Below are 15,216 nucleotides of genomic sequence, written 5' to 3' on the forward strand. Positions count from 1 at the left end.
AAAAAGTCCAGCAGTCATTTCCACTTAGTTGTTCATCAATCTGCTAGTTCATCAATCTCAAGTTCAGACCAGCATGGCCATTCGTCTCGTGTGACAATCATCCATACAATTTGACTAATCAATAAAATCGCCTAAACATTTACCCACAGTTGCAACACAATTAAACGTGAAAAATGGTGTTTAACTTCAACCGAAATCAAAATTACCCCATCAAATGCAGCAGAAAAATGTCATTGCTCTCAAATCCAGCAATTTTTTAAATTTATTTAAAACTGTCATTTTTCTGCACGGTTTGTACCGTCATCTCGTGATCGATCGGACTGGTAGGTAGAGGATTGCTTACTTTGTGTAGATTGCTTCGAACCATGCTTGTGATTATATTGAAAGTAGGTGAAATTGACTGAAAATTGCCATGTTTGTGGTCATATTTAATGTGAACAAGCATGCAGTCAAAGAGAAACCCTGGATTTGCATACTGATTTCGGATCAGCGGTTCACATAAGTACCAGGTTACTAGCGCTTTCAAACAGTGGTCTGGGTATTTTTTCATGATATGAAAAACCAGGGAAACTGTTTTATTTTTCTATAAAAGAATTTACATGTCCAATAGAGGGCAATTGCAGCCAATCAGAAGGCTGGGTTTTGACCTACACAGAATAAATTATTTTAATAAATTCTCAGCTATTGTATAATTATTTTTCACCCAGAAATATTAAATGAGGTGTAATAGATTCTTCAAAAGCAAAAAGGGAAGGGGGGGGGTTATTTTATGTGTTTGATAGGTTAAAAGGCAGGAACAGGTTGTATTGGTTTGGGGATAATGACATAAGCTAATTATAGGGGTCAAAGGTTAATGAAGTAGGGAGTGAAAGCATGAATGCCTGAGTAGAATTCAAAGAGAAAACAATTAGAGAGCCTCCCCCCTCGGAATAATCAATAGCAGCGGAACAATGGCGCTTCTCATGAGGGCTTCGCCATTATCCATGCTGTCCGTCCCGGCTCTGTCGCGACTGTCACATCCATCAATCAGCGGTGTAATTTGCTGCAGCCCCATTCACGTTCCAACATAAAGCAGGGAGCGCTACGCCACCGCCTTCAAATCTCTTGCTGCAGTGGAGGAAGACTGCGCGCTAAGGGTCCATATCAAGGCATTGAAAATTCACTTTGCAAAGAATAGTCAATCACATGCAAGGAAATTTAAAAACAGTTTATTAAAAAAATGACTTTCGTAGATCACCACATGGTGTCTATGGCACTATGTCAACCATGTGCATCCCTGAAACTGTTTCACCTACCACTTTTTTTATCCAATAGGAGTGTACTTTATGGCCACCTATGCCCTCCCATTGGCTAGGAGATGATAGCTGGCGGGGCTTAGCCCAGGAGTCAAGAAAGTCAGAACTAGTTTTAGAGAGTTTCAATATTCTGTTAGTAATATTGGGGGATTATTGGACCCAGGACTAGTTTCAGAGGGGCCCATTGTTCTGTGTATGGTACTGATGGATTTTTTTAATGGTATTTTATCAGTATGTTAAGCTGTTTGTCTGGAATGCAGCTTTAAACTCGGTACCAATTTCCAGAACTGTATTTAGACCAAAGAACATCCTGTTTTCATTACAGGACTTATTTCCCAGAGAGTTTGGAGTTAAGTCTGACGATAACCCCTCCCACTTTGCGGCCGTGCGTTTGGCGACCCTTCTTGTGAGTAATTTGGGAGTGAATAACTCTGCAACCTCTAATGTGGTGATTCATCTAAAAATCATTTAAGTAAATCCCCGCTAATGTCACCCATTACTCGTCCATCCATAGGAATGAACAGACTCCCATTGACTGGCCAATCCCCAAATGTTTCTGTAAAAGCTTATTAACGGATTCCCGCAAAAGTTACTTCAATGCTGAAACCACAAAATGCTTTGCCGGGAGGCTAATCCACCGTCTTGTAAATGTCAGCTGCTACCGGGGGCTGCACAGCACGCTTAAAGCCCGATTCTTCTTTCCCATCCCCAACCTGGTACAAATAGCCCTTTTCCTATTTATAGTTTGTAAAACAATTCATGCCACAACACATCACCGCGCTCCTGTGGCTCCACCCAATGTGACTTTTATGAATTAATTGTGAAAAAGTTGGGCGGAAGTTTTGGATAACTCATAATAACCTCCATGCCTAATGCATGAATACACAAGTACATTGCCTGACCAAAAAAAAACCTCCAAGCTGGTGGGTGAAGTTTTATGATCTGGGGTGCCTGTAGGAGCAGTGTTATGATCTAGGGTGCCTGAAGGCAAAGTGTTATGACTTGGGGTGCCTATGGGGGAGTGTTATCATCTAAGGTGTCTGTGAGGGCAATGGTATGATCTGGGGTGCCTGCAAGGGCAGGGCTATGATCTAGAGTGCCTGTGTGGAACATGCTATGATCTGGGGTGCCTGCGGGCACTGTTATGATCTTTAGTGCCAGTGGGGGCAGTGTTAGGATTTGGGGTGCGTGTGGGGGCAGTGTTATGATCTGGGTTGCCTGTGGGGGCAACATTATGATCGGGGTTGCCTGTGGGGGAAGTGTTATGATTTCAGATGCTTTTACCGGCAGGGTTTTGATCTGGGGTGCTTGTGTGGCACAAACTATGATCTGGGGTGTCTTTGGGGGCAGGGGCAATTGGTCAGGTCTAGGTCCAGCAATGTTATGTGTCCAAAATTGATCAAATGATGACCAATAAGGGAGTTTATTTATGAATTGAATAGGAGTGTCAATCAATATCTACATACCTTTGCACCTCATTGAGCAGTACAGCTAATACAGGCATAATGTAATGATCAGTTTTCCTCTGATATTGAGTGGTACATGGTGATAAAACAATATTCCCGATCATGGGAAATATTGATTGTTTCCTGGAACGAGCTAATCTAATAGTGTATATCTAGCATAATATATGCAAGGAAGTTCTGTAGACCCTGGGTGCCCATTATACTTGGGTTTGGGTCATACCTTGGTAACATTAGGTATCGTGCTGTAGTTTGGTGCTTTTGGAACCTACTGTTTAGGGCCTCTGGTCCTCAAGCTCATGACTTCTTCTCTTCACCTGGGATCACAACCCCCCCCCCCCAAAGCTTTCTTCAACATCTAAGATCCCCAACACACATATAACCCTAACTTCTGAATACATTTTTACTGACCATACTAGTTTGTGCAGTGCTTGGCATTCTCCGCGGGGATGTCCTGCACTGGCAAAAAGGGTAGCACTCATGCCCCTAGTACCCAGCCTACAGTCTGAGGGCCATTTGGGGCCCTTTTTGTACAACAGAGCTATACGTAGATCACAAAGAAGAATACCTATTGCTTTTGCTACATAGTGCCTTCTTTAAATCAGCACATGACCTGGAACAGTATGAGAAGTGTTCCTGAACTGTGACTATGCATCATATGACTTGGTGAAAGCCTCGTTCTGTGTTAGCAGCCACGAATACTAAACTACCTACAATGCCAGAACTCAGGCTAGTGAAAGGAAAAACATTAGATTGAAGGGTGTTGTTTTTTGCTTTCAGGTTTTCTTTGTCTGTTCTGTCCATTCACCCTGTTATTTGTGATGTACTTTGGACTGCTCTATTCTGTATACTATGCAGCACTTGGCATACTGTAGATTCTTTATATGTTGTGCTATATGTGGCACTCTGCTCTATACATGATGCCAAATATGAAATACTGTGCTGTCTGTAAGTGACATTTTCCAGACCACTTTACTTTATACACTGTGCTGTACATGACATACAAAACCACTCTGCAAACTTTCCCAACTAATCCACTTTTCCATCAATAATATTCCTTGGACCTCTCTACTCTGTACACTGTACTAGGCATTAATTACTATGAACTTTTCTGATTATACTATTATACTGTGCTGTCACAAATTCAGTACACTGTCTACACCAGGGGTGTCAAACTCTGGCCCGCGGGCCAAATCTGGCCCTCAAGGTCCTTTTTTTTTTTTTGGTCCCCCAAAGAATTCAGAATATGAACTACATCTGGCCCGCCGGCGTCTACACCGTGCTGTACATGACATGAAAAAACACTCTGCAAACTACCACTCTACTAGTCCACTTTTCTATAATAAACATTCTGGACTTCACTCTTTATACTGTTCTGGATTTAACATTTTATGTATTGAAACAATATTATACTGTGCTGTTACTGATATATATTCCAGACCACTTTACTTTGCAGGTTGAGTTGTACATGGCATGTAAAACCACTCTACAAACTCTCCCACTCAGCCCACTTCTCTATAAATAACACTCTGCCCTATTCTCTACACTATGCTAGACATAAAACAATATTATCTTTTCCAAATATTATTCTGTAAGTGACATTCTGTATTCCAGCCCAATCTAATTTCTAAATTGTTTGTGGGAGACTCTCCTATTCTATGCACTGTGCTATATGGCCATTTTCCAAAATCTACTAAATCCACCTTCTAAATTATTCTCTGTACACTGGTGGAGATGTAATACTCAAAGCTGCCCAGTGTGCTATATATGTTATAGTGCTACAGTTTTGGTTTATATACATATATATATATATATATATATATATAGATATATATATTTTTTTCTATTCATTTTTCTATTCATATTATATATTTCTATATAAATGGGTATTTATTGGGTATATAAAAGTTAAAATATTTTATATTTAAAACATACAAAATGTTTTTTTTTTACTTTTATATACCCAATAAATATATATAAATGGGTCTATATATATATATATATATATATATATATATATATATATATAAATGTATTATTTTTTTTTTTTTACTTTGTGTCCTGAAGAGTCTCAGCAGTCAGTAACTAGATAATCCTATGCTGTGTACTCCAGATGGTTAATGTTGGCAGTGAATGGAGAGGTATGATAGCGGAGATTAAAGGGTATTCGAGGTGACGGAGTGAAACTCTCAGGGTATGTAGGGTGAATTTGGTTGTTATGTGAGAGGCCGGCAAATGTCAGCTGAGGATGCAGCTCCCCTGAGGCCTCGTGCTTCTTATCTCACCCTCGTTATATAGAGATAGAGCGAGTTTTATTTCTGCTTATTTCAAAGTCATTTGTGGCAACTGGGAATGTAAGAAGTGCCTATGGAACATTAAGGGGGGGTCTTTGTAAGTGCACACTAGAGCGCTGTTATAGCATAGTACAGGGTAAGGGAGGCCATACGTTTTTTTTTTTTAATATTTATAACTTTTTATGTAAAAGAGAACATGTAAACTTCTACTGAATTACATTACTGTATTTTTTAGTGTTACATTTTATTTGTTCACTTTTTTTTACCCTCGTTGCATATTGGCATATCAGATTTCCTGCAGCCTCCTAGCAGCCATTTTCTGTCTACCTATACTCCTATATAATATTTTTTTGCTGTTGATGGTAAGCACTGTGATACAATAAATATTGAACAGCACATCGGCTTGTGTGGCCATTAACAGGGTGACAATGCAATTGTGAAATTGGAACAAGGTGTTGTCACTGTATAACATGAAGTAGAGACTCTGGGACCTTCATGGCAGGATTAAAAGATGAAGCTGCACATTGAAAATGTCTGGATGGAGACATTGCACAGAAGATGCACTAGGCATTTCAAAGAAGGATGGTAAAAGGAAAAGGTAGTAGCATGAGTTCTTCTGCATTGCATGGTGTGGGGTGTAATGGGCTGCAATTGAGAATGGGCCCTAAATGGGTCTCATAACCCTATAGGCTGACTTTCTTTTTAACCATCCAATCAGCAAACAAGGGGTTGGTCCATGACCAGGCTGCTTTGTATAGCTGCACTGGAGAAAAGGGAAGTCACTGACCTTTGGCTGATGGGATTACAAAAAATGCAAAGTACAATTATTCATGGGGAATATTCTGTTTTACCTGTTAAGCTTTTATTGGTTCTCCACTGGGGCTTCCTATTTTTTTAAAATCAGACCAACATGGCACTCACTTCATTTTGTAATAACTTTTTTAGGTTCCCTATGGGGTCTATTTAAAAGGTCATTCACACATATGTGCTCAATGTTCTCCCAGCCCTTTTAGCCGGGCGCACCACCCAGCACTTTTCAGTAACAACCCGGCTCTTTTTGGGTGGTTACTCAAGAGATGGGTCACAATACAGCTGCTGCAATGTCTTCCTATCCAGCTTAAAATAAATTCTGGGTTGAACACTGTATGCTTATTCAGCTTATAGATACGTGTCTGGCACTACTGCAAAGTGCATTGCCCTGCAGTGAAGGTACATTGGCTTGCTATCCAAAACAAATGGCAAAGCATCACACTAATGTCACGGATTGCATTAAACAATAAGTTGTTGCTGCAATGCCAATAAAATGACCCTTATAGGTATATAATGTGTATACAATTAAGACAAGGCGGATGCCACAACCTGCATTCAAACTGACACAAAGGCTTAATGGAACATGTGTGTGAATGTAGCAATTTGGTCACATAGACTTCCTCCAGGCCCCCTGCATTGTCCCTACCAAGAAACATTGTAACAATGACTATTTTAGGACTGTAGGAGGATCCCCTCTGGGATTTGGTGGCTGAAGTTAATGTGGCTGCAGAGTAAGCAAGGTCAAGTCCAGTGTGCTTTAAAATAATCATGCTTATGATTTATGGCCCATGTGTAAACATTTACACAGTGCTTTCTCTATTTAGATAACAAGCCTAATGCTAACACTGGCCTTTAGAAATGTTTCTCACTGACTGATTGCAAAACAAATATTTAGAATTATCCAGCTTGCTTGCAGTTAGTGTACATTCACACTTCTGCCTTTTGGTGTCTTTGGTTAAACCTGTCGCCAGCTTAAACATAATTAATTACCTTGAAATGTGCCGTTAAACATGCCTGCCATAGGAAGAGTCAGTTCCTTTTCACAGATTTTCTTTCCTCCATTTCCCTTCATGGGCAGGTCTGTGCTGTTTCCAACTCCTGCACCCCATCTTTCACTACCCTGAAGACAGAATATTATTGGGCAGCCATTCTCAACCCGGGTTCTTTGGAACCCCAGGATTCCTCAAGGTGTTGCTTGGGGTTCCATGAGCTGTGATCGATTAACCTTATATCTGATAGTGCTCACATAGCTGCAAGCCACTTGGTGGATCCTGTGGCATGATACCAATGTTCTTTTCAGCTGTCTATGAATTTGGTACTCTTACCACCAATGTATGAGGGGATTCACATTGGGGGGGGGGTAAAGGTTATGTTTAAAAGCTGTCTGTGTTGTCCCAGCTGGTGTGCCCCTGCCTTCATCATCCTACATAACCATTAACATAACAGTCAAGGGGAATACAACAAAACAACTTTTCTCAACCTTTTTATTCTTGAGAAAGCTTTGAATAATTTCCAGGTCTTGAGGAACCTCAATTGTTATGAGATCTTTAGGAAAGAAAATCTAATTTTCTGGTGGTCAGTAGGAGGAACACACCCCCCCTCCACCACCTACAGTAATGGCTAGAATAATACCTTAATAAACACCTAAAAACATCATTGTAGTCATTCAGTTGTATTTACCAAGTGGTGTTGGTCCCAGAACTATGCAGGCATTATCCAATAGGACATCAGTCAGCCACAGTTACTGCAACTCTTTTCAACCCTGAAGGAACCCTGAGGTTCGTTTTATATAAGCGTCAATCGTACTTTAATACTTTTCTGTTGCCAGACTAAGTATGACATTCAGAGTCTACTCTTACCAGTCCAGAATAATCTTACGTTCTAAGAACTATATCTTTCTCCCAAGAACACATTGATGCAAGAGATTGATGGGAGTGGACCTCCCATCCTAGACAGTTTCGTTTGGACCAGGGGTCCCAATTGAAAGTCTTCCCCTTGCCTGTTTTAGTGACAGCTGTAACATTTTAGATTTAACTTCATTTTTGTCCCAGTGCCAATGGTCACCAGGACAAATGGAGGACAGGAATCTTCCCAGCGGGACATGAAGGGTGGTTTTAAGGCAGGACAAACCAGGCAAATGTCCAGGGCCCCATTGATAGAATGGCAAAGGGTATAGGGATCTGGAATGCTGTGAACTTAGGGCCCTAATTTGTCTAAAACTTTCCCTGCGGCAGAATGTTAGGTAGGGTGTTGGCTCAAGGAAGTCAAGTAACTCAAATATGAAATCCAGATACATAGAATAAATAAACTATGGCCCATCAATTCCACAGTTTCAGATTTTCTCTGGCGTGTAACTGTAGGGCTTTTTAACACCCGTGCATCGAGGGCAAATAACCAGCAACAGTGCGTTTCCATTAATTTTTCATAGCACCACAATGCACTGCAGTGTACAAGAACAATAGGAACGATCCACGCTCTTTGTTGCATTAAGAAAAGTGTGTCATGCAGTGTTGAACCATTTAAAAACCTGCATGCAATATTACAAGGCAATGGTGAAAAACCTAACAATATGCATAGGGATTCTTTATCTCTGTAGATGGGGGTATGGCTGGGCTGGTGTGTTAATAAACAATCATGTAGTGATTTCTTTCCAACACCACATCAGCATACATAAAGAACCGCGTTCTTTTTGAAGAAAAGTATATATGAATATGGAGTTCTGGGTGAAACACCCACAATAGATCTCAGACCCAACATTGGCAACTTCCCTGGGCCTTCTGTAGGTCCTTCATTTTCTACATTTTCTTTGCCCTGCTTATGACTGTTGAAAAAACCTAACATTTTCACAGTGGGTAGAAAAAGATGGGGTTTCTACTTTGATATGGAAACTCCAACGAAAAGCTGAATATTGCTTTAGAGATCTAAAAAGATGAGCACCATCTTGGGTTCCATATTAAAGTCCCATCTTGGGTTCCTCTAAGATGTACCATATATTCATCCCTGAACCATTTGCATATTTTGTAAGGAACCCAACTGATACATTCACCCTGAGAAAAAAAATCCTATTTGGTGCTCATTTTAATTACCTTTAACATATTGATTAAGTGACACATGTTGAAGACCTCGCTTATAACTTTTTGCCTCAAGGTGAATCCAACATTTTTTTCCTATAAAGATGTGCACTGCCCAAGTCTACAATCTGTTGCACACTCATGGCATATGTGCAGATAATTTGCCCAGTTCCTTCATCTGCATTCTGCCCAACAAATATGCCCAGATTCACCCATCTCTTATAAATAGACCAAATAGTGAAAGCACAATTGTTTCTGCAATCCGCACCGGTTATTCATACCCAATCGGCCATTGGGTTGCCAATATACGTGTAATCTTACTTAAATGATGGTTACAGTCCTGAGATGCCAGCTCCATGAGTAAACATAATATGACCATGAGAAAAGGCCATTGTGATTGGTTCGGGGTATGCATGGTCAGGTTGCATACAGTATAGAGAAAATGGGCCCTACACAACTTCTTGGACTGGTTTTCCTAGTCATTGAGAAGTTTTTACCCACAATGGGCCAATGAGTACCCCCATTTTGCCTTATTGTAATGAGAGAAAATAATCTGTTGTTGGATTAGAAGTCAAGTGTGTTTGCAAGCAATGGGGGTACAAGATTTCTTCCATTTTTGATTTTCTTTAAATGGTGATTATCCACTTGGCAAAATTGTCTACTGGATCTCCTACTGGCCAATATGTTAGAAAGCTAAAGCAGCTACATACACTGATAAAGTACATCCATACAAATATTTATATTTTTCCTAGCCAATTTAAGATTTACAAGGCAGAAGACCTGTCTTTCTCTACTATAGTTAAGTAACACTTTCTAGTCTTGTCCCGTCCGAACCTGTGAATGGACAGTAAATAGAGAAGCTGGTGACTGGAGAGCTAATCCTTCTGCTTTTTTCTTCAATCCACATATCCTTTGTTAGCATATGAGCACAAACGTTTGCACTGCTTCTCCCTCACCCAATCTGAGCTTTGTTGTACAAAGACAGGAAAAGGCAAACCAAGTCCAGACCAGGTCAAATTCAAATACTCTACTTGCATCTAAAATAAACTCAAATGTTGTATTAATGAATATATATCTGCATTCATTTTTGTATTTTTTATAAGCTTGGGGTTTAGCTTCATACCATTGTTAATTGACTATATGTAACATCAGATACATTTGCCTCCAAAAGCATTTTGTTTCACCCGACCAACTAATTTTGTAATTGCGTTTTTTCTACGACAACCTTTTGATTCTTGTAATATGTCCTTCATGATGATATCAGAAGTATTAAAATTAACATCACATTATGTGGTAATATTAATAGAACCATACTTAATTGCAGTCGGGTCCTGTGGAATTTTATAAGTGGATTCCTGGGCCTCTTTTAAATTCGCCTTAAATTCAATTTTAAAAACCAGATAAAGACAATTAATTATCCTTCCCCCTTGGGGGTCTTCTACTTAGCGTTCCAAAAAAAAAAAGGTTTGTTAGAGATGAAGTGAAATCATACAGTTTGATCAAATTTGACCGAAAGGACACTAAAAATGGCTAAGCATTAAACATAAAATGATTACCAAGAATAGGCCAAGCCTCGGCTCTCCAAAGGAATTCAGGCTCAAACTACGGCAGACCAAACCGGCAAAGGGCCTAAACCAGAAAAGGTCAAGAAGTAGCTTAATCCGTGCCTCCCTTCAAAATGTAATACTTAATTAACCATCTCACATAAACCAAGACTGAATACTGATCAGTTAAGTCGTCTCGATAAATCGTCGATTTCAAGACAGAATACAAGAAAATCATTTCTCCAGGCCTAAATAGGTTAATCCATGACCCGTCGCAAGGTCTGTATGAATTCCATACCTTTCTTAAGTGGCCCCCTGGTCTTTGCTACCTCTCACTACTAGCTTGTCTTACAATGAGTTTCGGAATTGCAGCTTCTCAGAAAAAAGGTGGGGGGAGAGGAGCCGGCACGTGACTTGACGATACAATGGAATGGGGGGAAATATTAAAAGAGCATCCCTTTCTGCAACCTTTTCTGATTAACTTCTTCAGCGCCTGAAAGGCTCTGCAGGGTATTGCACTGCAGTGCGGCACCGTCGCCCGGGCAAAGGGTTAATAAGTAGAATATTTTTTCCTTTACTGTACCCGCAGGATACAGTAAGAAAGGAAATCTGGAATTCGTACCCCCACATCTTCACAATACAAGAACCACGTGCTTTGTACAATGGTTGGAATGTCTTTTTATATGAAGAACAACCCCCCCTAAACTCCCCCTGACGTACACTGCGCAGCCCCCCATACGTTGCATCATAAGGAATGCCTTCAATATAAACTCCCCCTTTATCAATGCAACCAGGTACAACCTGATGACCGGAGAAGAATATACCAGCCAGCTATTAGTACGGTACACTTTGCCCCCCTTTGTATATCGTTTCGGATGATTTTAATCCAAAAGCTTCATTAAGCAAGATCTCAGAATACCAGACCCACGTGCCCTTTCCAGTAACAAAAATGGCTGATATTGTCGCACTTCCAAGTCGATTAATATTCACATCGTTCCATGCCAGAGATTATTCACTTTAAGAAGACGGAACACACTCACAACACACGTCGGTCACAAGACATTGCACTTATTTAAACGCTGTTGAAAGAAACTCAAAATTACAAACACAGAAACTCATTCCAGTTTCCACGTGCCCTTCTTATAGATGGCACCGCTTACAATAATGATCTAACGTGCTGATACGCTATGTGGGGGATCCCTGTCCGTACCAGTGACCTAGAAACCAAGACAAGCGCCTCTTAAAAACCTTACCCATCCCAACACGTTCTGGCGACTGCCATCGAGTAGATCGACCGTAACATACATTTTTAAAAAATTAATAAATGCATATAAGTTTTTGATTTAGCCCCTCGTGGTTACGCCCCCCCACCCCTCCCATTATACAAAATTCCAGACCACTCTAATGATTCCAATTTCCCCCTTCAAATCATTATGAAACAATGTAGCAAAACTTACATTTCATTATCTTCACTTCAAAGTTAAAGTGAAATCCACATCGCGGATTGTTGAAATTTTTACAGTCGACAGTCCAGATGTTGTCAGGGTGGGAAAATAGATTTTTTTCTTTTGCGCTTTTACTAAACATAGAAATGGCCTTGCGGCAGGCTTGGCTGGTTAACCCCACGCAGCGGTGCTTCTCTATTCCTCTCTGGCGCTGTATGGGGGTGAAGGAATTTTGGAAGCACGTGTTTTCATCTTGTCTGCTTTCCAACTCCTGGGTTTGGCTGGATGAAAGGAAGAAAAGGATAAGAGCTAGCTCAAGCTCAGTTGCTTTTCGCATGATCTGACTTTGTGGATGGCTGCTAGCTGTGTTTTAGTGGAAGAGGGGGTGTGGGAGGAAGAGGAGGGAGGGATGTGGAGGGGGGGGGGCTCTGAAGAGAGAGAGAGAGAAAGCTATAATGGCATTGGCTTTGACAATGCATCGAGAAGCCTAGAAGGGGTGGGAAGGACAAAAAAAAAGGAGGGCGGGAGACCGGGAGAGAAAAAAAGCAGATAAAGGCAAAGGGAAAAAAAATTGAAGAGGTGAAGGTGACAGGGGAGAGACGACAGGAGTGTAGAAATAACATCAAAAAGGAAAAGAAATTGAATTTTATAAAAAGAAGGAATATTCTGGCCTACCGCCACAGCAGCGCCATTGTGGAAATTTTATCAGCCCACAATTTTCTTTTCTTTAACTCTTCCTGTAAATGTTTAGAGTTTAATCTACGGATCACTCATTATTGTAATTACCTGATAAGGTGTTCTAACTCAAAAGGAAATATTAGAAGATAATAGTAAAGGATATTTCATAAATCTGAGTCGCCAGCGAGGTTGGGGGTAGGGTCGGTCTCTGGAGATTGTCCGCCCGAGAAGAAGATAAGACATTACTAATGGGAACAGTCTGGCACAGTGAATCTCGAGAGGCAGTGAAAGTAACCAGTCACTTGTGGTTAACCTAGTACAAGACTGCAAAAACCTTTCTGTAAGAATAATAACATAGTTGCTTAGGAAGGATAATTAAAGGCAAAAATAGGTAATCTGAGGATAGGAAGACGGATATGAAAAATAGGTAATAGCAAATATTATTGATATAAAACTGAGAGGGTTTTATATAAAATTGGCTATAGGGTGTTCATAGGCTGATACAGTAACTGATAGGGAGAAAATACAAGAGGTAAATTAGCAGGAGGTAAAAAATAATGCAGGTTGTGATATAAATTACAAATAGAATAAATCAGGAAGGGAGTATGGAAAGGATATGGAATATTGCATTGAGGGGTACTGGTTGGATGTAGAGTGAATGTTGAATTATAAAGAGTGGGGTACAGGGTGGATGTTGAATTATACAGAGTGGGGTACAAGGTGGGTGTGGAATTATACAGAAAGGGGTACATGGTGGATGTTGAATTATACAGAAAGGGGTACAAGGTGGATGTGGAATTATACAGAAAGGGGTACGGAGTGAATGTAAAATTATACAGAGTGGGGTACAAGGTGGATGTGGAATTATTTATACAGAGTGGGGTACAAGGTGGATGTGGAATTATACAAAAAGGGGTACAAGGTGGATGTGGAATTATACAGAAAGGGGTACAGGGTGAATGTTGAATTATAAAGAGTGGGGTACAGGGTTAATGTAGAATTAAACAGAGTGGGGTACAGGGTGGATGTGGAATTATACAGGCAGGATCCAGGGTGGATGTAGAGTTATACAGAAAGGGGTACAGGGTGAATGTAGAATTATACAGAAAGGGGTACAGGGTGAATGTTGGATTATACAGGGAGGGGTCCAGGGTGGATGTAAAATTATACAGAGTGGGGTACAAGGTGGATGTAGAATTATACAGAAAGGGGTACAGGGTGGATGTAGATTTTTAGAGAGTAGGGTTTCAAGGGGCATGTAGAATCATACAAAGAGGGGTACAGATGGATGTAGAATCATACAGAATAGAGTTCAGGGTGGATTTAGAACTATACAAAAAGGGGTAAAGGTAGAATAGTCTTATACAGAGAAGGGTACACGAACGATGTAGAATGAAACGCACAGAGTTAAGGAGATGACGTAAAGAATGGGGATAATGATACAGAAAGGGGCAGAGAGGAGTTAGGGTAGGTTAGGGTGTGGATGAATAATACTTCAGAGAGGGGTACAAAGTTAATGTTGAAAGATACAGACTGGAGAACAAATGGATGTTGAATATTAGAAAGAAGGGTACAGTGTGGATGCAGAAAGATATAAAACATGTTACACATTAGATGCAAGGTAATGGCCCTGATTTATTAAATTTCTCCAAGGCTGTAGAGAATACACTTTCACCAGGGAAGCTGGGTAATCCAGCAAACCTGTAATGGATTTCCTAAAAGTCAAGCTATTTGTTAGCAAATGTTTTCAATCCTAGACCAGATCCATTCCAGATTTGCTGGATCACCCAGCTTCACTGATGAAAGTGTATTCTCTCCAGCCTTGGAGAACTTTAATAAATCAGGGCCAATGTATGAAGTGGATTAGGATTCACATAGAATGGGTATGAGGTGGGTACATAACACCTGACAGGGTACAGAGTGCTTGTACAGATATGTAGGTCAGGTATAAAATGATAAAGGAAAAGGTATAGGGAACCTTTAGAATGCTGTAGGTAGAAACATGGGTGATTGTAAAATATTATAAGACTGGGTACAAAGAATTTGTAGAATTATGCCAGGCGGGATCCAGGTATGATATAGGACAGAGAACAGGGAGATTGAAGAATACAGTATTAGGTGCAGGAGGATATATAATGATGTAGGACAGGTCACGGAATTGAGACTGGGACAGGTGAAGGCAGGGAGAATGTAGAATGATATAGGACAGGGTATAGGAGTGTGTAGAATGATACAAAGAAGGGTAGCATGAAGAATTATATGCAGAGGAGTTTAGTGTAGATATAGACTCAGAGGGGTACATGGAGAATGTGGAATTAAAGAAATGATACAAAGTAAGGTATGGGGGTGATATAGAATGATACAAGGAGGGTTTGGAATGATACATATTTAGAATGATACAGGATAGGTTTTTGTGTAAATGAATAATTATTCAGAGGTAGGTACAGGGTGAATATTGAATGATAAATGGTGGCTTACACATGGTTGTTGATTACAAAGAAGGGTAGAAGACGGATATAAAAAGATATACAAGTTACACATTAGATGCAAGATGTTGTATGAGGTGGGTACAGAATGCAGGAATAGAGGTATATAGGTTAGGTATGAGAGGATAAA

General features: G+C 40.3%; 1 long non-coding RNA gene across 1 annotated transcript in view; it reads right to left on the reverse strand.

The window, feature by feature from the left end:
* Nucleotides 1–12,316, reverse strand: part of LOC140341025 (uncharacterized) — a 41,304-nt gene extending 28,988 nt beyond the window's left edge. Inside the window, exon 1 of the long non-coding RNA XR_011922789.1 lies at nucleotides 11,935–12,316. This is a non-coding gene — a long non-coding RNA (uncharacterized lncRNA). The remainder of the gene's footprint in view (nucleotides 1–11,934) is intronic.
* Nucleotides 12,317–15,216: the final 2,900 nt, after the last annotated feature.

The sequence above is a fragment of the Pyxicephalus adspersus genome, chromosome 11 (genome assembly GCF_032062135.1).
Source record: "Pyxicephalus adspersus chromosome 11, UCB_Pads_2.0, whole genome shotgun sequence".
Classification (NCBI taxonomy): domain Eukaryota; kingdom Metazoa; phylum Chordata; class Amphibia; order Anura; family Pyxicephalidae; genus Pyxicephalus; species Pyxicephalus adspersus.